The sequence below is a fragment of the Sebastes fasciatus genome, chromosome 9, assembly GCF_043250625.1.
Source record: "Sebastes fasciatus isolate fSebFas1 chromosome 9, fSebFas1.pri, whole genome shotgun sequence".
Taxonomy (NCBI): Eukaryota; Metazoa; Chordata; class Actinopteri; order Perciformes; family Sebastidae; genus Sebastes; species Sebastes fasciatus.
Window position 1 is genome coordinate 23233167 of NC_133803.1, and position 22825 is coordinate 23255991.

At 40.2% G+C, this 22825-nt stretch overlaps 1 long non-coding RNA gene across 5 annotated transcripts in view; it reads left to right on the forward strand.

Moving 5' to 3' along the window:
- LOC141774275 (uncharacterized) overlaps positions 1-22825 on the forward strand; it is a 109162-nt gene that overhangs the window by 565 nt on the left and 85772 nt on the right. For 4 of the 5 annotated variants that reach the window (XR_012595293.1, XR_012595292.1, XR_012595291.1 and 1 more), the window contains exons 3-4: positions 1283-1339; positions 1902-2020. This is a non-coding gene — a long non-coding RNA (uncharacterized LOC141774275). Of the gene's footprint in view, positions 1-1282; positions 1340-1901; positions 2021-16341; positions 16407-16606; positions 17107-22825 lie in introns of those variants that run through there. The other variant, XR_012595289.1, reaches the window with a different exon arrangement.

A 22825-nucleotide genomic window follows, 5' to 3' on the forward strand; every position in this document is an offset into this window, starting at 1 on the left:
TGTTGTCACTAGCTAAGCCGTTAATTAACTAACTGCTATAAAGTGCAATGCGGTTGAATGGCTAAACTAAATTAAAATGTTTAATTGCAGTTATATTAGCTGCATGAGATAAAAGGTAACGTTAATGTCATGTAAACACGTTAACGTTACATAGTTGGCATGGTTAGCAAGCTAAGTTAGTAGCTATAGTTAGTTGCTAGTAATGTTGCTTGCTTGGTAATATAGTGACATAGTGCAAAAACAAGATGCATCAGCTAACACAGTAAAAAAGAGCTAAACAAAGTGTAACAAAATATGAACCATTTAAATAGAAGGAAGTATATAAATAGGAACAGTATATACAGTATTGACAATAAACAGACTATTAACAAAATTGCACAAGTGGAAAATGATATTGCACAGTGAGAATGAAATGAATGAATGATTGGAATTCCACCTGAATATATCAGGTTATTGTCAGTTATTTAAATGCTTTACATAATATTAAATGTTAATTGAACACATTTCAAAACACTACACAGCTAACTTTAATGAAATGTAAATGTGCCTCATGTTCTTTTATGGGATGGAGGTCATAACTTTATGTTAAAAATAAGGAACTAACAAACAGTAACTTTAAAGGTCCCATATTGTAAAAATGGAGATCTTCATGTCTTTTATATCATAAAGCAGGTTTAAGTGCTGTATAAATACTGTTAAACTATCAAAACGCTCAAGATACGGTGAAATACCCACAGCCCGTTTTCAGAAATTGTGCGTTTGAAACAAGCCGTCAGGATTTCTGTCCATTTGTGATGTCACAAATATACAATATTAAGACAATTACACGGTTTTAAACATAAACTTTCTAAATGTGTCCCAGTTTAATTCCTGTTGCAGTGTATGTGAATGACATCAGCTGACAGGAAGTAAACATGGACCCAAACTGTTACCTAGCAACGCAATTCTGTTGAAATGCACTAAAACGGAGCGTTTCAGGCAGAGGGTAAAAACAGGTATATTCAGGCAGACCGTATGAGGAAAATAAAAGTTTTTTTGAACATTACAGCGTATAAACATGTTCTAGTAGAAACACAAAATACAAGTATGAACCTGAAAATGAGCACGATATGGGACCTTTAACAGTGGTTAATAACACATTCATTACTTTTAGTTTAGTATAATTCTAGCTTTTAATTTGCAACTAAATGAGTAACATTAAAAATTAGTAGATTTTCATTCAGTAATTTCATTCTGTGCATTAAACCCTCTTTTAAACTTGGATGTGTTGTGCTTTTTGCAGGCCTGGCTGTTTTGGGGGACAGAACTCGGAGGACCACAGTGTTTCCACAGCAGGCCGGTGAGCGACTGGTTACATTATCACGGTCTGAGCAGCACGTGCCTGGGACTTATCACCTAAAAGCTAGGAAACATGAGCTGTCAGCAGACCATAGGTTTGCATTCAGTCATTTTTAGCCTGTAATTGGCACCACAAAGAGCTTGTAGAGGGAGCACTAGTTTGAAAGCAGTAGCTGATGATATCATTTTGGGATTATCAACAGTTAAGAATTACATATAATCATCATCAAGCAGAAGATTGCCTGACAGTGTATTAATAATGGTTACCCTACATACTTTTTTCTGTGTGGAAGGATGTTAAATTTCCCCTAATCTAAAAAAATAACAGTGTGTGTATTGTTATTGATGTGGGTTATTATGCTAAGTTCACTTTTTTTAACTAAGGTTTGTGATCATCACAGCAGGATATCCCAGCAGCAGGCAGGCCGCTCACTGCTTACGTCAAGCGCAGTTGTAGTTTGCAGTGGATAGATCACATTAGAACTTCACTGCAATAGCTCAGCAAAGCCATGTTAAAACTAGAGTAATACAATCAATCAATCAGTCATCTCCTGACTTCACAGCACAGGAGAGCTCTGCTGGAATGCTGCTAAGCTGCAGATGTACCAGCCAAATTACTCCAGAGGGGAATTACCAGGCCATAAATCCAGACGTCAGGAGGATGGCTGTAGCCTATTTCACAGTAAAAAATCCATGCAACTTGTTTCCATTACCCCCATAAAGAATGTCTAGCTGTGCAGGGCTCACCTTTATCGCTGAGGACAGATCTAAACATGTTAGCATCCAAACATGGCCTCAAATCACGGGCACTTGAAACAAAACATCATGGGAATCTACTGCAGTCATTCACCATGTCCTGACAGGTCCTTTAAAATGAATGATCTGTTACATGACAAACTGTGAGAGTAACTAATAATCATCTGCTCATTCATACTCTTCTGTAAATCTGAGGCATGCTGCAGCCTGCAGGTTTTTACCTTTCCCTCAATAGAAGCTTAGTTATCATTAAGTGATGTTACAGGCTTATTCAGACTAAACATTTGCATCCTCAAATGTTACCTGAATTATCAAGATTTAAAGATTCATCATCATTACATGTTTGTTATCGGATCTAATGGTTTTTTAGCAAAACACAGTATCCTTTCACCAATTTTATTTGTGCAATTCTCATGTAAGTAGAAGGCAAACAACAGACACACACTCTAGTCAACACAACACAGTAACCACTGGCATCAGACCGTTGGCAGGTAAGCTACTGGGCTTCATTATCGCTAATTAAGATGTATAAATATGCTGTCTGGCACTTGACTTGTCGTTTGCAATGGGACATTTTTTCCATCAAACTCAAAAAGTGCCAAGGTAGACAAGGTGAGGGCACGAGTGCTGGTAGTGATGCTGCAGTGTGTACTCTGTGGGCACATTTCAGCTCAGCTGGCATACATCTGACTGATGCCTTCGGGTGCCAGCAGCTAAACAAGCCCACGTTTGAGGGGAGCGTGTTGTACATTTGGGCTGAGCTCAGCAAAGTCTGCCAATGTCTTTGAGTGTCTGGCTTCATGGTCTCTTATACAGAGCTCCTTGTTGAGCTGCGCTCACTGGTCATCTCACAGATGATGGCAGTGGGCAGTTTACAGTAGCAGGCACGGCCAGGAGGATATGACATCACCGCACGCTGTAATAGAAAGTATTAACCTGTTACTGAGGTGACTCAGGATTCAGTCCGCTTGTTGTTTTTGGGCTCAGTTAGACATTTCAGAGAATTAACATCAGTTTTGCCTGCCACCACTTTCAGTTTAGCTGGATGTCATTGGTTACATGTCATCTCAATAGTTTCAAGTTAAACAACTAATGTCAAAAATATTACATTTGAAATGGAAAACCAAAATGTATATATAAAAGGGCTTTGTTTGATTGAGCTGTGCTACGCGTCTTTGCATATTGGTGCCACCAAATTGTACTTAGAGATAGCTGAATGCAAATTTTGAACATGAGTACCAAGATATCAAGTAAATCTCAGAAAAGCACACTTAAGTTTGCGGCCATTTACATGAGAGTGCCCTATCGGTACTGCGCATGTGCAGCTCTCAACAGAGATGAGAAGGAAGCGAGATGGCTCACTCCTGCTACTTCCACCATCAGCGCCGGAAAAACAATGTGTTTAATTCCTTTTTACCACTTGCCTGATTGGACAAGTGAGTTGCTAGATTTACTTGCCCGACGCAGCATTTTACTATCGGGCAATCCTTATTGTTGAACCCCGAACTGTGCTTTTTTCACTTTTAATTTGATTTATTTTTATTAGATTTTCAATTTTTCATTTAGTGTGAGTCTAAATGTCCATATCCAGTATCTGAATATGACTGAGTTTAAGGCAAACCTGATGATTTAGCCTGATAATTGTATATTTTTTAGATTAAAATAGTAACTGAGGCAAGTGTAAGATGTTTACTTTTTTGTTGGATGTTCAACTTGGCTCTTGTTTCCTTAGCTGAGGACATGAAATGTAGTATACAAGGGTGCTGAAACTATTGTACAACATGAGAATCTTTCAGTGATCATAAACCTGTATCCTTTCAGATGGAGTGTTTCCAACAGGATTTAGTCAGACTGGTGGGTGGGCCTCGGCCCCGCGGGGCTTCGGTCCCCCGGGAGAACATTTTTGTACATTTTTAAGTTAAATACATAAATCTGGTGCACCTTGAGAGTAAAAATAAGAGGCTAGATCTGTGAAGAACTTTGTGCTCTTGTAAATAATTGAATCATAAACACATTGGTTGTATAGATATGAATGGTCATGACACAGCAAAAAAGTCACACCCACAAAGCATGGTAAACGAGACGGGGTCCGTGTTTCAAGGCGGGTCGGGTGGGTCGCCGACATTGCCGCAGTGAGGACAGTCCGCCCCGGGTGGCAGTCACGCCCCTCCCTGCAGGGAGAGAGAGCGCAGCGAGCATTAAGTCCACGTCCCTGGGAAGCGGCGAGGGGTGGCTGTACAGCTCACAGCCATCTTCCTCCTCTGTATACTGCTTTTATCAAGGAGGTTATAATTTTCACCCTTTTGTCTGTGTTGTTAATTGTAGATACGCTGCATGCAACTAATTTTGCAATACTGTTTCTGTGTTAACAAAACAGTGTAATCACCAGCACTCTGCCTCTCTAGTTTCTACCCTTTATTTTCTACTTACTGTGGATACCAGTTTGAATACCAGGCAGCTCCCAGGTGTGAATGTAAACACGTTCAACCTTTCCTCATCCTGTAGATACCACAGGAAGCATTTTTCTGCAAATAAAATGTGTTCTTTCAGCTTGTCTGCATAGACGAAGTGAAAAAAAAAAATATGTTGTTCTGTCGTCTCCCTATATGCAGAAGATTAGTGTTCAGTTTGCTAACTTCATTTTTCCATAGCCAATGGGTGATAAGATTTATGGTATGGATCAGTGGCATGATCCATAATTTGTATCATTTAGTTCAGGATTACAAATACACTATATTTCTGCCCAATAATTTAGATTTTGGCTTGTGTGTGAATCCTCACTAATGTGACAAGCACATTACTGTAAATGAGGGTCACTGAACAAAGCCCGTTATTCCTCTGCGGTGACTAATTAAGAAAGAGAACAATTAGCCGATTGACCAATTAATAACAATCCTCTAATCTACAAAAAGTGATCGGCAGGAAAGATCTATTGGTTTTTCTTCGCTGTGAAAAGAGAAGCTCCATGGGCGTTCTGCACCAGACGAGATTTAAAAGGTCTTTAATCTAATTAATCTGAGATAAATAATGATTTATGCTATTACAAAATTGCTCATAGAGAGGATTACAATACCATAAAATACAAAGTTTTAATGAAAGGAATTGAAATATCTTTCTCTCGCCTCGTTCCCCCTCCGTCTTTTTCTTTTTCTCTTTTTTTTTGTCAAGCTGCATCTACAGTCCCATCAGCACATTTCCTTGTGATAACCATTTTCTATGTGAACGTACCAGACATACAATAATCTCACTTCCGTTAGCATTAATTCTCAATTAATACGTGCCTATTCACACATGAGTTGACTTACTGACGAGATAAGACTATCCTTCAATGTTCAATGTTCACGTCAATGGTTCAAGATGCCTCAGTAATCTATAACCTGCTTTACCTTTATGCCAAAAATATGTATAGATGCAACTTGCGAACAAAATTCTTCAGACAGTATACAGTATACTTCAGACCGATACTTCGGTACCAAGTCGAAGCCAAAGCTCTGAAAATGTGACAGTACTTGTTTTTCTACAGTACCACAGGTACCGTCAGCGCTCGAGACTACCAGCGTCCCGTCGTCCCAGGGACGATAGAAAATGTATTTGGGAGGCAGTAAACTCACTATCGACGCGTCCAGGGGAAGCATCCTATTTTTTCCCTGATAATGCTACATTGTGAACAGCAAATCCGAACAAACGTTAGATGTCAGCTCCGTGCAGGACTGTGCTGCATACTGGCTGACAACAGCTAATGTTAACTAGCTCTCATCCTGCCGATTTCAATACGGGAGGTGCCGTTGATTTATGATGCATTCAGGCGCTATTTAAAGTAAAAATTAGAACTGGGCGAAGGTAAATTCTAACGTTATCATGATGTGTTCAAATGTAATCTTGTAAAATTTAGTTTTTGGCGAGAAACTTGAATAAATACAGTTGTTTGAAGGAGATGTTTTCACAGCAATATGAAGATAACAGTGAGGGAATTATGACCTGTTCCTAAACGGTAATAAAGGAGTGTATGTTGACGTACATGGGATTTGTTGCGTTACTTTTGTTTTTTACAGTGGTTTTTAGAATCGTGGAATTTCACTGGTACTGTTATCGACTGCTTAATTTCTGTTATCATGACATCCTGAGTGCCCGTCACCAGCTTTACTTAAAAAATAAATATATATATATATATATATATATATCATTTTATATAAACCTTATGTTACAGAAAACCAACATGCCTGAGTTCATAATCCTCACTGCTTGTCTTTTAGCGCACTAGTCAGGGTTTGTTTTTCAAATATACATTCACTGCAAATAATTGTGAAGCACTTCTCCAAACATCTCAGAGTGTGTGACCGACGCTGTGCTCTTGGCCATATGGACTATCATCATTAGGACGTTCCATGTTCTTTTTCCAGCCTCCAGTATTATGGAATGTCTCCACTGTTTTCAAAGTGTCACGTAGCCGCATGAAGACCTATCAAGCCTTGGCTGGTGAGAAGCTTGCTGGCCTCTACGGACTTCTTTGTAGGGGGGTAAAATGCTCGCAATTTGCAAGTGAGATGAGTTGTCAAGCTTTGGAGACATGCAGGTGGCTCAATTTGTTTCCTTGTTTTGATAAAGCTGAAGCGAAGAGTATTGGCAAAGTATCGGTAAAGCTCTGCAAGTCTTTGCGAGTTCAGGGAGTGCTGCAATTAATTATGTCACCCAAGTTTTGACACATGTAACATTATGCTGTCACTCCCTCAGAGAGATGACGTTGACGTCTTTATACCTTGAATGTAATTGCCGGCTGTCTGTTACTCTTTATGCCAACAGCAAGAAAGAAGGATGGTTCTGAGACTCTGGATAAAACTTAGATCAAGCATCCGCAAAACAGTAGTTTAATACATCAAAACAAAGGATTCGACTTCTCTTAACTTGCATGTGATGCATCCACTTTAGGGTTGTTAAGTCTGTGGAAAGACAAACAAATGAGACATTAAAGAAATAATCCATGACATTTTCAAAGTCTGGAGTTTGTTGGACCACTCGACTTCCCCTCCCGCCCACTAGTAGTGGACTTTTTTGCTTGTTATACCTGTTATTATTTAATAACGTTATTATTCAATGTGACTTTCATTAACGCCCGCTCGATATACTACGTCACCTGCTCTGCACGTCGCTCGTACTATGTCACTCCCTGCAGCCGTCCACGGACTAACAAAGGTATTTGTGATACGTAAAAGACAAACGTAAACCACGACAAAATACGTTTCCTTCCAAACGTAATTGAGAATACAATTTAGTTGTATGGGAACGTAATATTTTAGGAGACAGGGCAGCAGAAACATGTCCAAGGTCATTTAAGACATATTTTGTCCATTATTTTAATGACATACATTCTGAAACATTGTGCTTTCGTTGGGACTGTATTTTGACACGAGGACGAGGCGATGGGTGTTGAGGAGACAGCCGTCATCGAGAAGTTGTTAGGCTGGGTGGTGGTTCGTCTGGGGGTACGAGTTTAGAACATGCAGTCCCCTCTCCTTGAGCGGTGAACCAGAACCAAGTGGAGTGAGGCTGGCGGGCCACAAGAGCGCCATTGTTCTTCACATTAATCAAACTGAGGAAGGGCAGGTAGCATTTCCCCAGCCCACCCCACATGCACACCCTGCCAACCTCCATGAATGGACTGCTTTTTTAGCTGGCAGCGATTGGCCATCGGAGCTCAGAGAGGATGTGTGTCTGTTTAATTAGTGTGATGAGCTCAGCGGAGTTTATGTGCAGTGTCGGACACCAGGTATTAACCCCTCGAGTTTGACCCCGCAAGGGGGGCGGCCGACCTCAATCTTGACATCTCTTTCTTTCCACTGTTCTCGCTTTCCTTCTCTTCATTAGAGAAAGACAGATTAGACAGGGGGAAGCAGAGTGGAAGAGGGGGAGCCTGGTCTCAACCTCAGCCTTCGTTTTTCACCAGCCCCTCTTTGTAGGCTGATGAAGAGAATAATTACTGCTATGATACTTCTAATGATGCTGTCATTAGGATGCTGAGTTGTGGTCTGCTGCAGCGCTAAAAGCTGCTCCTTTCCTACTCTGAACACATGGAGCTTCCCAAAATGTAAAAAACACTTTTCACTCTAATGGTATCACATGTACAAATACAGACATATGTTTGGCTTTGAGATTCCTTTGACAGGTTGAAGTGCAGTAGAAACTGTTGCCAATGTGACTTAAATCATCTCCGAGTTATTAAAATGAACCCCCGAGACAAAGGAATTATCTAGATAGTGAAAGACACATTCAAAACCATAATTAGAGCTGTGGTCTCCTTCACTCTGTACCATAAACAGCCATATAAATGACACATAGATCATTCGCTGGCAGCTGCCTTACATACGCTTTGGATGAGCGAGTGCAACGTGTTAACATCACCCAGGGGCACTGTTTTCTAATTCATTTAACCACAGCAGTGTTTTCCTAACAGCTTCAGCTGGCAATTAAAAACCATGAAAAGATACGAAAACATTCTTACCATGCCAGACGCACTTTCCACAAAGGTAAAACAACCACTTCAGGCGCAATCAAAGCTTAGGATATCATCCTTTATCGGATTATGCACTTTATTAGTTCAGTGGAACAAACACAAGCACTTGAGGGGCATCTACTTTAGGATTATAATGCCTCTTTTGCTCACAGATGTTTGGTTTATGCAAGGGCAATTAATTAGTAAAGCAGTTTTCTGTCTTTCTAATATTCTGGCTAATAGTCCAGAGAAAGCGACGTGGTCAATGCAGGAACACACGTCCAAAAGTTAAAGGGCACTTGGAGGGCACTTCCACTGATGAGTTATGGTAATGATTTAGGAAACTAGTTTGGATTAATTCCATAAATGGTTAATTTGTTAAACCATCTGGCAATCATTTAAAAGCGTTTAGCTCATGTGGCTCAGTCCAGCTAGGGATTTTTATGGGATTACAGCATAAGGACATCCTATAAGCACATTATGCAAGCAAGTGCAATACACGCCAGAGTGAAAGGTTCTCCAAACCCATAGTAAAACTAACTTTAAATAATTACATTTTTCATTTGATAAACAGAGACTTTTTATTCTAGCAGAACAAGCAAAACCTGATTTTCTGTCAAAGAGTGAATCCGGCTCGGGGTTGTATTTATTAATATCACCCTTGCTACTAAGGGAAGGAGGAACAAAGAGCGGGAGTCGCAGCCTGTCAGCTCTCTAAAAGGCAGTGTTTGCTGCACCCCCTCTGAAAACACTTTATTAATTGGATTTAGATATTTGTAAAATGATCTATTTAATGGGATTACCACTCGTATAATGATCTTATTTATGAGGGAAGCAATCCAAGCTTTGGGGCGGGCTGATAATGCATTTCCAGCTCTTTGGCAGTTAATGTTGTGTTACAAGGGAAGATAAAGTTGAAGTCCCATTGTAAATGAATAGGTAAGTTAGCCCAGTGAAATGGAGCTGGTATGGTGGCAGGTCAGACGGGCTTGAGTGGCCGCACTCGCATTCCAGAGGCCTGTCTGGACGGTCGGCTCAGACCTGCTGAACTCCTCACAAGTTCAAGGTAGACGTAAAGAGGGAAGGAGGAGGGGACGGAGAGAGATAGAGTCCCCCCACCTCAGCAGCATAATGGCTCTTTCTTACATCTTTATCCATCCCAATATCTCGCTGAAGCTTTTACAGACCCTGTTTCCACTTAAATGCCTAGAGGTAATGTCCTACCTTCTCCTCTCCTCGCCAGGAAAATTGATTTAATCTTGTCAACAACCGTATTGGTATCAGAAAAGTATGAGAAACAGGATAGAAATGATGTACATATATGTTAAAATAACACAAAGAGAATATTTGCAGTTGTTTATTGTAGCTCTTTAAATGGATGTTTCATGTTTGCCAAGACATTTAAGCTGTTGGATGTTTTCCCTCATGGAGGTTTTAGCTTAGTTTTGTATCTTTTCATGTAGTGTTGAGCCACTAATGCAAGAAAAAAAAAAAAAGTATATATGTAAATGCACTTCTTTTCTGCGGCGCACACACACTTTAAAACATTACCATTTCAATATAACACTTGATTTATATGTGTTTAAAAAAATAGGTTATAATCTTTTACTTTAAAAGGATGTATTCTCAAATGAGATTATGCTAATAGACTGTAATTTGCATAAAACGGGTGGAAATGTTAAACCAGATTAAAAATTCTGAATATTTAAGAGTTTTATCCATGCTGTTAGTCAACAAATATATTCATTCTCCCGGAGAATATTAGAGACTAAATGTGACATTGTGGAAAAACACTTGCAGTAGCAGTGAGTTGGCTTACTTGTTTATTACTAAATATCCACAGTAAATAGGAACATTCCTTCTGAAGTAAACTATAGTTTTTTATTTGTCCCGTTTGTGCCGCTCAGCCTCAGCAGGGTTTCAGGGTCTTCTGAGCATTAGTCTCAGGTGAGGGCCGAGGCACAATGTGAGGCCTGCGACAAAGAGCGCCCTCACAATCCTCCATTCAAGACATTAATCTGCAAACAAGTGTTTTTTTGTGTCTCTGAGTCTTATTTTCATCGCCATCAATTTAGTACATAGATTGAAAGTGATTCAGGTTGTGTTCTCAAGTTCCCCAGCTTCTACCTCAACCTGCAGCCTCCTCACTGGGTCAGCTGGCAGGTTTTGTTTTACTGTAATTGCCCACACCGTAAATCCATACATGACCACAACAACGCATCTGCCTACTGCATAATTAATACAGCCCGGTGTACTATATACAGCTTTGAGTATGTTATTTAAAAATATATATTTTCTTTTACAATCAAATAATTAAAATAATAAGAGATAACGAATAAAATGATAATTAATGTGGTCTAAAAGATAAAGACAGTAAGTTTTAGTATTGCATGAACATACTGAAAGGTAGGGCAATATGGAAGAAATAAAATGTCAGTATATTTTTTAGCAAATACCTCAATATTGCTTTATGATAAATAATCATCAGTAAAGGATATATTGACTAAGTGGGTAAATGCAAATAATAGAACAGCTATAACAGTCTGGTAAGCTCAGAAAATTACATCACTTTACTGTAATGCAGCCTTTAAAACCAGGAAACGACAACACTTATGCCATATTACGATATCCAAAATATAAGACGATATCTAGTCTCATATCACGATATCGATATAATATCAATATATTGCTCAGCCCTACTGAAAGGTACCAGTAATCGTAAGGAAAGAAAAGTATTTTTTAATTACAAAAATAATACAAACATATTTGCAGTGTTGTTGTTTTTTTTTTCCCAAACCATATTTCTTTAAATATAGAAAATATGTTAAAATAACGACCAGTGTTTCTCACTTAAAACATAGTAACTAATCCTCTCATTTTTCAAAATACTGTATCTGTAATCATATTATATTATTTTTTAAGTAATATTAAAAATGTGTTTTTGTATTTAAAATATGAAATGCAAAGCATATGTCTTAAAAACATTTATACACACACACCTTAAGCATACACATGCCTCCACACACACACATTGCCATTGTCAGTACTGTACAGTGCCTGCGAAAACTTATTTCCTTTCCTTTGAAACAATCTAATCTGGGAAATTAAAAAGAAGAGCGAGACGGTCTGTTAATTCAAATAAAATCCATCCACTAAGAAGCTGTTAATTGGTCATATAAAATATTCAGCATTCCTCTCAGCCCATTTTAATGGCATATTGTCGAATTAATAGTTTGCCATTTTGGAATTAATGGACTAATGCTCAGGTTGCTTGTTAATATTAGTACAGTAAATTGCCCTAAGAACATCATATTAACAGTGAAAGCTAGAGATCAACAACAGTTTAGCTACACGTTCTGCAATAACAACACTGACTCCTTTAAGACAGGGAACTACGGACGTGTACGTATCACACCAAGGATCAGATGTGTTTAAATCGTAACAGCTAAATGATATATGCACATTTTGTTTGAGCCGTCTTGCTTGTTTCTCTATTATCCTACAGCACGTGTCGGACAAATGGAGCCATAAACAGTTGATAGCCTTAACTGACTTGTGTGAGCCCACCCCTGCAGTGAATCAAATGTGTAACAGCACTGCAGCCCTTGTTTGTCATGTATGGCACACTGCCCCTGGTGGTGTAGCACAAACTGAGATGGAGATTGTGACTTGGCAGCGAGATCCTCTCTTCGCCCTGAGGCCTACACATTTGTACTCTCATTTATTTATTGGTTTATTTGAATAGCTTTGCTATTGTAAACTTTGGATACGTTCTTATTTTCATTTTGTCTCGCTATAATACAGAGTGATATTTCTTCCATCTGGCAACGGCCCTCTCTGTGACAGCTTATTCGGCGTTACGTATTAGAGTTAAAATTATCATTACAATATGTTATGCAAAAGAAAAATCCTTCTCATAATAGCTGGGTCAAGAAGACCCTCTATTAAATTAGTGTGAAAACTTGACATCCCTCTTCCGCCTCGTTGTAAATTTGTGAGGCTTTAATCGACTGCAGATGTTCGTGTGTCCTTTCTTCTTTATCAAGGAGTTATTACTTTCTAAATAATTGCTCTTACTCTTAATGTATATGCGAACCCTGCCTATTTGACCTGTGCTCAATTTCTTTAATAGAAGCAAACATATTAGACGTATTTGCTATATTATGTGTGTTTTGAAGCTCCAATTTTGTTGATATAGATTTATGAAGTGTCGGCGACTGAGGTCACCGCCCTATTAGAGATTTATGAAATGCCCATGAGGCACCATTATTCAAGCTCAATAAATCATGCCAGCCACTTTTATTATGGTACAATATAGTGCCATAAGCCTGATCAGATGCATCCAAGTCAGAAGCGATGTGCAGTTTTTCTATTTAAGATGATTCAGGTCATCTGCTTGGAAGCTATCACCGGGTTTGTCAGATCAGAAATCAATTTTTTTTGGTTTGACTCATTTAAATCACAAAGCGTTTATGTACTGACTATGGTGGTAGCCATGTGAGAAGTCCCTAATGATACAGCCGCTGTAAACATTATAGCCTCTTAAGCCTTTTTATTTCAAATGCTGCTGCATAAGAACTGAATCATTGTTAAGTAGAGCGTTGTCCAAACATCCTTCTGGCAGTTTTCCTGAAGTCCACTGAATAGGAATCACAATGTACCGAATTATTGTAGATTCATCACATAAAAAACAAAGGTATTGCTGTTAAAGTGAGTCTCAACAGGGTTTAGGTTATAGTCTGAAGGTAACGGGGGTTGTAGATGTGAGGTGTGAAGGATGTGGATCCGTTTTTTTATCACTCGCACAGACTTATAATGTAGGTTTCTTTCACTGGGAGCGGTGGGCGTAAGTGTTGTGTTCTGGTGGGCAGAGACAGTTAATGTCCCAGATCTACAGTATGAATAAAGTCATATTGTGAAAGTGTGTGGGCTGATATGCTTGGCAGTCAACCCTGACAAGTAGATTAGCTCTTACTGGGCCACCTCTGAATGGCATGCACACGACTCAAGCGTTTCCAGTCACAACGCTACATATCAAACATCTAACGCCCAGCAACACAGATGAAAGCACATCAAAACATGAAGAAGAAGAAAAAAAACCCTGCTGTATGTTATGTGGCTTCTCCACAGCTGCAATGGTTAACAGGAGTCAAAAATTGGCATGTCTAAAAAGTGGGATAATGATTATAAATGTGACAGGCTGAAAAGTAATTACAATTGTCTCACTGTGTTTTCCAATAATGCCTCTAACATTTCTATAAAACTCATTTAAATCTTCCACAAGTCCAAAATTCAGTCTTGCTCTAAAGCCATTTGGCACATTTTTCTTCAGTTTACATTTAGAGAGGATTAGCTGAAGAGCTGAAAATAATCATGCCAGATGTCTGCTACAGCGAGAAAGCTGCCTCCCCGGTGGGCATTTGATTTTATTGAGTTTTTATCAATCTTAAGTGAATACACTCTGGGATCCTCATAATGCACGGCCTCATGTTGTGAAGTCGTGTACGCAAACTGAATATCATGTCACATTTTACAATAACAGTAAAACAAACAAACACGCCCTTTCGCTCATGCGAATGTACGGGGAGGAGCTCAAACAGTCAGCGACAGTCTGTTTATAGCCAAGTTAAACAGACAACACATTGCTTAAAAGGGCAGAGTGGTGGAACAAACAGTATTATAAATAAAGCCAAATTCAATGACAGGTTTAAACGTCTAACCACATCTGTACACTTTATAAAAGCCGTGGTAAATGTCGCTGTCTTTAAAACGTGTCTGAAAACTCAGCTGTCAGTCACACTGACTCATTAAAGTTCCTGAGATGATGAGTGAATGGAATTAAGGATTATGAGATGTTTGGGCATTTTCGGTGTTGTGTGGACAATAGAAATGAGTTAAGAATAGATAGATAAACAGAAGTAGCGTCATTTGCCGTGGCCTGTCCTGCATATTTCATGGTCCTCCTTTGAGACTGGGGCAGTGTTTGTTGGATTTGTTTTTTAGCTTTAATGAGCTCCGCTGGAATGCAGTGTCTCCCACATGTCTTGCGGAGGGCGGGGCCATCTTATTGCTGCCACATGTTGGGCTCCTAGTGACTCTTCCAGGCTTGTGTGGTCAGCCAGTTCAAAGAGCCCAGGCTCATTTGTTATACAACTTTATGTAACAACGAGCCGATGCTTCAGCGTGTCTGAAGAGGCAACAAAGGAATGCCGCCGTTCTTTCTTTGTCCTAACCGGCTCTGCCCAGCGAGACTTTCAGATCATCTGTTTCTCTAATTAGCATGTTTGCTGGACAATATGGGCTATTGTGCTCCGGCACAGCGCAGAGATCCTTTATTTGGGTCCGTCCAGTGTTTGAACTCTGACAGTAATGTTTGTTGGATGGTGGATGGTTTTGGTGAACGGTAGTAGTTGATCACTGTCATTGCCAGAGTGGTGCGCCGTGCCACATATGGCAACAATCTGACATGGTAATCCAGTCTGGAGGTTATGAGTGACTAGGTGTGGGCTCCCCGGATCAGACCGACTTCATCAATTCTTCTCTCTGCCATTTCTGTGCAGGAGTCGGTGGCAGAGCCCCTGCTGGTGGTTGACAGGACATCTCAGCAGGAGCACAAACTTGGGCCTCACTAAATTCCCCTCATGCAGTTTTAAAAGTATCATTTTCTCTTGTTAAGAGAAAGACAGGAAAGATGGTGGAAAGCTACATGTCAATTCAGGTTCCTGCTGTATTCCTACAGCATTGACTAGAGAGTTGTGCAGGAATGAGTCCTAAAACCTGGAAATGAGTTAGCATTTTAGCACTTTCGGGTCCCTCGTCTCGAAGTCAGTGGTTTTTCTTTAAATGTTTTTTTTAGTAGGGCTGTCAAAGTTGACACGATAATAACACATTAACACGAAATCATTTTAACGCCACTAACTTCTTTAACACAATAACGCAATCGATCTTTTGGAGGTTGTAGCGGGCTCTGTTTTAAGCCTAGAGTGAAGATACTGGTATCACATGAAACTAAAAAACCTCAGGAATCCATTGATACCAACCATGTCATACTAGCTTGTTGCGAAGGAGGCTAAATAACGCTCCAAAAATGTTCTATGGGTACCCACCAGTCTCCCCTTTACAGACATGCCCACTTTATGATAATCACATGCAGTTTGGGGCAAGTCAGCACACTGACACACTGACAGCTGTTGTTGCTTGTTGGGATGCAGTTGGCCATGTTATGATTTGAGAATATTTTTGATGCTAAATGTAGTACCTGTGAGGGTTTCTGGACAGTATTTGTCATTGTTTTGTGTTGTTAATTGATTTCCAGTAATAAATAGATACATACATTTGCATAAAACAGCATATTTTTTAAACGTTGGCTTTTTACTTCTGGTGATTCACGCTTCAAAAATCATAAAAGTGGTGTTCATTTGTGGACATTATTTTACAAAACATTTAAGTATCATAAACGTTTGTTTGCCACAGAGCTTATTTTCTACAATAATCCAAAAGCCAATGGAAAATTCCCATTGGCTTTTCGTCGAGGGAACCATGGCGATGCTAACTTCCTGGTTGGCCTACAAAAATACGTCATCCCTGCACCACACACAAACTGGCAATCAACTACTTTGTTTTAAATTCCCCACTTACACCCTAATCAAACTCCTGTTCATTTGTTAAAGTGGACCAAATTACAGAGGGCCTTGACCAGCCTTTACCACACACTTACAGCAAATAACCTGTTTTTCCTTTTTCACACATCAATTCCCCAGGGATGTTTTCAGCTCCACTAGACCTGTGAGTCTTCAGGGACCAGGTCCACTGCATGTGCTGGCTGGTAGGCCATTTGCAATAATCTCCTTTTTACCGTTTAGAGGCTAATTATGTAACATTACACCTGCCTCCCTGAGCCTTGGCTCTGGCATAGTGCAGAATGAGTTGCTTTTTTTCCCCCCACCACTCATAGGGTGGTTAGAGTTTCTTAATGAGATTAGCCCAAAGCTGAAATCTGCTTTGTGTCCCTTGCTATATGGCGAGATACTGGATCAGCGGAATCAAAGCTAAGAGGGGGAATCATTGGAAGATGCAGGCGGCCGACCTCGTTTCTGTCTCCCCACCAACCCCCCTGCGTGTGACTTGGACGGGATTCGCCGCTATCACACATGACATTGTGTGCGAGCTTTGCATAGGAAATATCTTTGTCTCACTGTGATGTTTGCTTGCTTCAACGTTTTCGTGCTTTTCCTTTATCTTGCTGTCCAGTTTATATTTGCTGTTGGATCAAACTTCTCAATTGTCATTTTCAGAAATTGAGGACAGATGGGTTGAATATTGAACAAATTAAAAGAAGAGCTTTTTCCACCAGTCTGGGATATAAACTTGTCTAGCTGTGGTTGCTGTACTACTGTCTTTTTCGCCTTTTATTAACTCAAAATATCTTGTATTTTACCACAACTTCTAAGGCCGAGCCTAAACTCGTATTTTGTCAGTAACACCATAATGTGCAAGACAGATCTATATAAAGAGAGAAGTACACCACCCACGACAGCCCATCTACAATGGGAGCCTTTCTTCCTCTAATTTATTGGGACCCTAATGTCCTTGTGACTCTCAACTCAGACAAAAGATGAAAAACCAACAATGGAGCCCGGACAGAATAACACACGGACATACTGTACACACACACGCACACACTCCTGCGACGTATGCAAGCACACAAAACAACTCCAGCTGAGAATTCCCAGAGTGAAAGCGAATTCTCACTGAATGCTGCGGGAGATAACGTGTAAATATTTTGCCCACTTGCTCCGAATATGATGTTGATTAAGAGAGTAAAGGTTAAGGTTAGGGAAGGGGCAAGGATTAGTAGTATGGGCCGCATCTAGGGTTACCATAACAGCCCGGCTGCTGGGACTAGTAATAACAACAGAAGTAATAATAATCACAGACTAATTGATTGAACCCCGTGGCTTCCTTGCAAGAGTCATATTTGTAAAGCTTAAAGCCTCCTTTATAGCAGCTAAAATAATGCATCAGTTGCCAGTCTTGCTTTCAAGTGAGTCTCATTGATTTATTCAAGAACCACTTTTTCTCAATCATTTAAAAAAATATATATTTTTAATTCTTCACTTGTGAATTTTCTCCTCTCTACTATTGCATTCACCTATCTATAATTTTGACATTGAGCATTCTGGTTTCTCTGCATGAGATCCTATCATTGCATTGTAGTTTGTTGAATTTACAAAGAAGCCTAGAAGCCCTGAAGCTATATACTGCTACAGAGAGCTATTTGCTCTGCGTCAGCGGAGTATCCTGTCATGGAGAGAAAATCCCGTTTGAAGTATGGCCCCCGTCTTTCACACTGACGATAATGCTCCTGGCTTTATCGTGTCCTCCGTGCAAAGCCCATGTCTTCTCTTTTGTCCGGCTCCCTCTCCCCCACTCCTGCACACCCCCTGGCTTTCCTCTTTTGTGTCACTCTCTGTCACATTGCTACCCGTTCACAGTGAGGAGAAGCGGTCCAAACCTTATCCCCCCGAGGCATGCTGGGAAGTGTAGTCAGAGTCTGGGGATTGTTGGTTCAGTTGTTGGGACTTTGCTGATATCAGCAACTTGAAACTGATCAATGGTATAACGCAGTTTAACTGAAAGTAAATTACTGTTACGGCTACATTTGTATTTTATAGTAAATGCTTTATGAGATTTACATAGACTGTCCTTTGCTGTAAACACACTATAATAGATATTGAATAAAAATGAGTCTTTTGATTTTATTTATAAGGTTTTACGGCTGAATAAATTCTAAGGTAAATACTTAGCATTTTAAATTAGATACATTATTAGTATTCATTCTGCTCCAGCTAAATCCACCGCTTAAATGCAAATGCACTGCAGTCTTTTCCATCCGTGGCTTTGTTGGCCTCTCAGAAACCTTAAGCCGGTATCTTAAATAGGGGCCTCTCATGGCATATGCATGTGCAGTATCTTATCTGGTGAATATCACAATCATTCTCTAGGACATCAAATATTTAAACAGGCCAAACAAACAAGAGGCGGTAGGGAGGGAGTGCATGGAAACAAGCCTTTTGTGGGCCCTGTGTGAAAACAATAAATGTGCTACCAGCCCTCAATATTTTCATATTCAATGACTCTGTATGATCCATATGATCCCAACATAAAGAGGGTCTGTGAACCCTCTCTCTTAAACTGTAGCAGGCATATATTACCAGGCTTAGAGCTTGGCAAGCTCCGTATCCCAAAATAGATTTCAACAATACTCTATGAGGATGCATTAAATAAATCTCTGCTCAGCTAATCCGTGGAACAGTTCACATTTTCGAGAGAGACACTCCGGTAGGACAAAAGCGCCGCTCTGCTCGCCGCGCCTTCATCTAGGGACAGACACACATAAAGAGAGATATTTAGAGAGAGGGGAGGGGATTGGGGGGGGGGTAAGAAATCCTCCACTAATGTGACAGAGAATTCTCCAAAAAAAAAAAAAAAAAAATCATCATTGTGTGCAAAGCAGATTCAGTATCACTCTTTATTTTTCCTTTTTTTTTCTCCAGCAAGTGCAATAACTTAATCTTAAAGGCAAAACGTGGACATGAGGGCCATTTCGAAACATGTTGTAGATAAATGTTAATCACATTAGCATTTCCCAGACTTCCGTAAATCTCCATAAATAGCATGCTGAGGTTGATCCCTCTTTTTTGCCCATTGAGGCAAAATTACAGTTGATGAATTGCTTTTGCCATGCATGTAGGCTAATGAAAGCTTTGCTCCTGGGCCTTCCTTAACAAAGGCTCGTAATTTTTCCACTTTCCACTAAAATAAGAACCTGTTCCACTTTTAATTAATAGTTTTACCCTCTCCTATTCAGGAGTGTATGCATAGTTTCAAATTAATTTTTTTTAGGTGAGACTTGGTTATTAATATACTGAAGAAACAAGGCCTTTTGTGTTAAAGTAACAGGGAGGTAATGTTGGCCTGCAGGTCTATAAATCATGTCACATAACTGCTCAACACAACTCATGACTCAACCAAGACTGAAACGTTTCATGACAGGTGGCCGTTTCATTCACTTGAAGTCACCGCTTAAACATTTGTTTCAGCTGCAGTGGGACTGAAGATACAACTACTTACATAAGCACTTTGGATCAACCTGTCCTGATTTTATGTTCATGTAAACTGGAGCCACAGGCAATGCTTAAAGAATATCTTAATCAATCAAACTGGTTTCAAACTGCATCATGTTTAGTTAATACCACAGATTCATATTAGTGCAACCTTCCTTTTAATTGTTTATTATAAATGGCTTCTATATTGTTTATATGTCGCTTCAGAATGAGTTACCTCTGTTAATGGAAGTATTAGATTAATAAGCAGCAATTAGCATGCATTAGGGTGCATGCCACACATAATGAGTACTTGGGTATGATTACTCAGACAGCTTGATGTTTGAGAGAGCAAATAGCCTCGTCTAGCCATATGGGACACTCGCTATCCCGTGACAGATCTAAGTGAGGTGGTTTTGACATCAGACTCCTACAGTATCCTCTCACGGCATTAATTTATTGCTGTCATAATCTAATAATGTCTCCTGCTCTGTATTATGAACATATCTGGAAATATTGTGACATTCGGTCGCCCCTTCACTATTAACTGCTTGTCTATGTTGCCAAACAGCAATCCTGTCATTGTGTTTAAATCATTTCATGTCATAATATTTAGCATAGCTTCCTTTGCACAAGAGCAGATCTGGAGCTTTTATGCGCTCCTCGATAATGACAGCAAATAGCACTTGTGTTCTTCACCACTGATACGAAAGCAACAAGCAATAGAGGAGATTTTCTGGTGAGAATCCATTCGCTCTTTGTACCTGTGTCTTAAGCTCAAAGGTGGGCGATCCATATGGCAAATTTTGTATTTGTATTTCCAGGCTGTCACAAAGAATCGGCCCTGACATGGAGCAGACGCAGCAAAGCGAAGCGGTAGCTGCAGTTAAGCACTGTGGGTGATTTCATACCAATTAGTGCAAATCATGGAGTACTTAAGATTATTGCCCAGTGAGTTTAACAACACTTTGACACCTCCTCTGAAACTGACCCCTCTTGGGTTTATTTTTCCCCATAGATTTCGGACTTTTTTGCAGGACGTAAAAGTAATTTATCCAAGCTGGGACTTTTCATTTCACCAGCTTGAGGTTTTTTAAATATGGCCTCCGGTGACAAAATCTGGCTTCCATCTAAGGTTGGGCCGGTCCCCCTCATTTGTAGTAGGCAAAGAGGTGGCTGGGCTGGGGACAAACTAACAGCCCCTTCCTGCTGCCCCCTCATCTCGGGGCTTTAGCTGAACTGCTCTGGCATGAAGTAGAAGCTGCCGTCTCCATGGTGACAAGTCACTTCAGCTCCACCAGCTTTACCCAGCACGATCAGGCTGGCTTGAAAAAAAAAACTAAACATTGGGAGAAAATATACCGTTTCATTCCTCTCCCCATTATGTCGGCTGGTGAAAAACAGCCCTAATATGGTGCATTGGCTGCTGACACGAATAATGGCTGGAGAATATGCGCTGAATAGCTGTTCTGCTGGTGAAAAGCTAATGGAGGGAAGTCTTTGGCAGTGTTGAGGAGGCAGAGAGAGAGAGGCGGTCCCAGAGGTATGGATGGGGCTGCTGTGATAGTTGTGAACTCTCCCAGTGTTTATGTGTCAGCCAACAGCCTCCGGAAGGAGACTTGAGACATTCTCCACACCGTCTTGCAGACAAGAACCGGTCCCTTCAATTAAACGAGTTAATTTGAAACCATAAGCTTGTCCTTAATTAAGAAGAGCTTAGACATCTCCTGAAATGAAATATCTGAAATGAGCTATATTGACGACATACTATTCCCTTTCTTCAGATGTTGGGTTCCCCATCCTCCTCCATTAGTCAAGACTGTCCATATGCAGAGCTCGGTTCATGCAAGACACAGATAAATGCCAAAGAGAGACATAACCTCGGCAAATATCATTTTGAAGGAAGTTTCAATTTCAAAGTGGATCCATTGTGGACTCCCACCACGTCTTCTCTCGCACCGTATTCCCCGTCCGCCTGACTCTGTGCATCCCTGGTGCCAGAGAGAGGAGGATGAGAGAGGAGGAGAGGGAGAGAGGGAGAGAGATTGTGGCATTAAGTAAATAATTTGTATGATAATTCATTACAGCGCAGTCTTTTTCAACTTTAATTGGTCTAAATGAAGAGACATTTCACACCATTTAGATAAAAAAGAAAAAGGAGGCCAGCATAATGAAAAGGGGCCTGCCTATCGGACTTCAGAGGTTTGCTCTAAATGAAAATGTAATTGCAGGCGGAATGGTACAAGAGGAGAGACCCGCGCTGCAGATCCGGGGGTATCTTCAGACAGCCGAGCAAAAGCTAATGACTGAGCAATTTGGAACATTTACTCACCCCAAAGACTCTCATTAAGTCAATCACAGGCTTAGCCGAGACCCACTCGCAGCGTCGGAGCCGGCCCCGCATTTATTCCAACATCAATCAGGAGGGGCCGGCTTCTTCTTCTTTCAGAAGCCATGAAAAACGCCCAAGTAATTTATTCGGGATCTTTGAGAGGATAATGGCCAATTATTTGTTTATAACACTGGTTAAATTTTCATTAGGCAGATTAATGGAATATCATGTACTGTCAACACTGGACTGAGGGGTGGTGTGTCAGAGATAAACGGCCAAACAGATGATGTCGCTCTGTTAGTAAATTGGTTTTTCTGCAGCCTTTTTCCTCCATATGAAAATTTAAAGGTGGACAAGGCACTGGGGGGTTGAAGCCGTCTCCAACAGGAGTGGAGGCAGAGGGGAGCACATTGTGTTGAACTTCACCAGCTGCACGTTTTTTTTTGTTCTTAATGTTTGGCTGCAATGTAAAATTTCAGCATTATACTGTATTTAGGCTGTTTAAATGTTAAATATTCTACCAAGTTTGACTGTGTGCAGGCACATTTATTCACATTCACTTCCTCCCGACCCTCAAATTACCTATTCTATCAATCATGCACAATCCATAGCCAATCTCTGGGAAACATATTTCACACAGGCACTATTTGAAATGATAATTCTGGTGAGTTTTTAGAAGCTAACTTTTTTTTTAATGAACAGAAAGAGCTACTTTTGGCAGTGACTGTGGGTGATAGCTTAATCTGACATTATGCAGGCGACACAAGATACCTGTAAGTGGCAGTTAAGAGTGAAACGACAACTACA